Here is a 2,694-nt window from a genome sequence, read left to right as displayed (position 1 = left end):
GCATTTAGTTGTTTATTTTGAACTCCGGTGACATGGTACTATAAAGAATGACAACCCACAGACAACTGAAATAGCAATCTGCTTAAAAATCCTTCTGCTCTGTTATACATCTTATTCGATATTTACCGTAGTTGTTTATTTTGAACTTTGCGTGACGAATGGCAACACGCTGACGGAATTCATGGAAGTTACGCTTCCTGAAATTCCTATCTCGTGACCTAAAATATATAGATGGAAAAATACGCCGTGAGATGCCCTGATCGTCGTGATCATTCATGAATGTGGAAATACAAACAACACACCAATAATGACACACCGGTTCTAGGAAATTGTAGGCATCACGTAGTTGTATTGGGTGGTGGAAAGATAGTGAACACTGTTAGCAAACCGTTTTTGTTTCCATTTTAAACTAATACGAGAGACTTACTCGTGGGAAGTAATTTTAGTGAAAAAACATGCCGTTTGATCCCACATTTCGCGTACATGATACAGAACTCGGTTACGAAAATAACGGTTTGGTTTATTGAGCTCACAGTGCACATCTAGATCGTTTCGTTAGGAGGTTCTTGTTATGGAAGAATCGCTTTTCTCATTACCTACGGGAACATTTGCATTAAAATCTTCATTCGTCAAAGATTTTATTTTTCGCTAGAAGGCTTCATGTGATTCTTTTTTAACACCGAAATATGTGTGATGACCTGTTCAAAATTATTTGTAGCGGTCCTACAGCCTCTCTCGTGCTACGCGAAAGTTTTTATAACCGTACTGTAGAATAGGTAGGGTAGACTACTGCTTTTGTGTCCATATACTTGAGCAACGCTCTCTTGCTTTCATGTTTTTTTTTTCATGTTTGTGACTCGGTGAATAGAAACGGGCATGATTCCGGATTGTTTGAAGTAATATCGTGACTATTTACAATGATCCAGTAATGGAGATGATTCTGTATGGGATTTCACGAACGTCTAAATTCTCGAGTAGCGTTTGTGCTTGTTTAAATAGTATGTTAGGAAATTAGGACCGTCCACCGCTTTAAATTAGATTTCAAACCACTAATATCATTCATAAAAATATGCATTAAAATGTTTTTAATATTAGCATTGCGCCCAAAATAACAGCCGTTACTTAAACTGCGTCTTGAGATAGAAATGCATGGATGTGTCATCGGTGATTCAAATATTTTGTTATTTTTGTTTCTCTTTACGACCTCCGGTATAAAATGCGTAATGTCATATCGAGCTTGAGTAGTCTTTAGCTCACCGGAATTAGTATCTCTGCATAAAGTATCATGACTTGGCGGCGGTTACGCATAAACTATGAATAGTAAATACCTGAGAATAAGAAAATGTATAAAATCTTGTCTAATGTTGGTTAGATAGATTTAGTAGAACTCAGAAGTTTTATTTCGTCGTGCTCATTGAATTATTGTTGTTTTACGATTAATTTTAAGCCTATTATTGTAAAAGTTTGCGCACAAAACAGTTTTTCATACAAATGGACTTCGAAATATGTATTTTGAGCATCAAGTGGAAATCAAAATAGGAATTTCGGATGATAATTGGGATCTTTATCACCACATACAAGCTTTATTATTCATATTTTGGCTTCAATACTTTCGTTGAAGGCGTATTATCAGGCTTGTCCATGGGATGGGACAGCACACATTTGTATTTCCCATGGGACACGAAAACCGTTTGATTTTCGGGGAAATGATGGTAAAACAATTCGTTATGGATTTCGTGTCCAAATATTGAAGCATACTGGTAGCTCTCTTGTTAGTTATAAAGAGCAAAATGTATTCGGCAATAAAAATATACTTCGTGAAGGGGCTGATGGAAACATGTATAATAGGTATGAATATAAAGTTAACAAAGTCCGTAAAATTTGTTGTGCTGCATGTCTATTCGTACATGTAGTTCTATTTAGTAGACGCTAAACCTAAATTTAACAATTTTTATTGAATTTTATTCCGATGGAAATCCCATGGGATGGGATGTGACAGGCATAATTGCCGTGGGATGGGAATGGGACAGAAAAATATGTCTTATGGACAAGTCTGCGTGTTATACTCCCGTGTTCTCGAACATTATCAAGGAATGTCAAATTTATCGTAAATCGATGCTTCCCGTAATGGGATTCAGGGACTTTGCTTGAACCCGTTCTCAGAATGACGTGAAAACCAGGAAACCCGTTCTTGGTTTTTCAGACCTTGGGCAACAGCAGCAAATGGGTAACGTGCACCGCAGCGGATTACTAGCGTTATATTTGGCGTTTTTAAAGTTATGTACTAAATTTGTGCAGTGCAGTGTGGCGGACTAAAATTAACTTGGGCACGAGTTAGCCATTATTATTGGAAATTTTTAAAATAAGGTTTACAGTGTAAACACGATTGCCGGATCGATGGACAACTCTAGTTGATGGGCGTAAGGATTTCACTTCAATGACAATTATAGCTAACTCCACAACAGCGTTTACGGAATGGCATTAGAGTTAGACACAAGTAAATAGCTTTCCAAACGGGAATCGAGAGTTGATAGCACGGACGATATTTAGCCATGTTATTAGCGACAAAGCCTCACTACAACCTTCAATTTTAAAGGATTGAAATTCTCAATACAGCGAAAAATTGTTGCCACAATTGTATATATGGTTGATTAAATTTCAATTTTAACGCAAGGCGTCACCTGTTTCAGTCGT

The sequence above is a fragment of the Styela clava genome, chromosome 9, assembly GCF_964204865.1.
Source record: "Styela clava chromosome 9, kaStyClav1.hap1.2, whole genome shotgun sequence".
NCBI classification, from domain to species: domain Eukaryota; kingdom Metazoa; phylum Chordata; class Ascidiacea; order Stolidobranchia; family Styelidae; genus Styela; species Styela clava.
The sequence above is the reverse complement of the archived record's forward strand: the minus strand, read 5'-3'. Positions refer to the sequence as shown.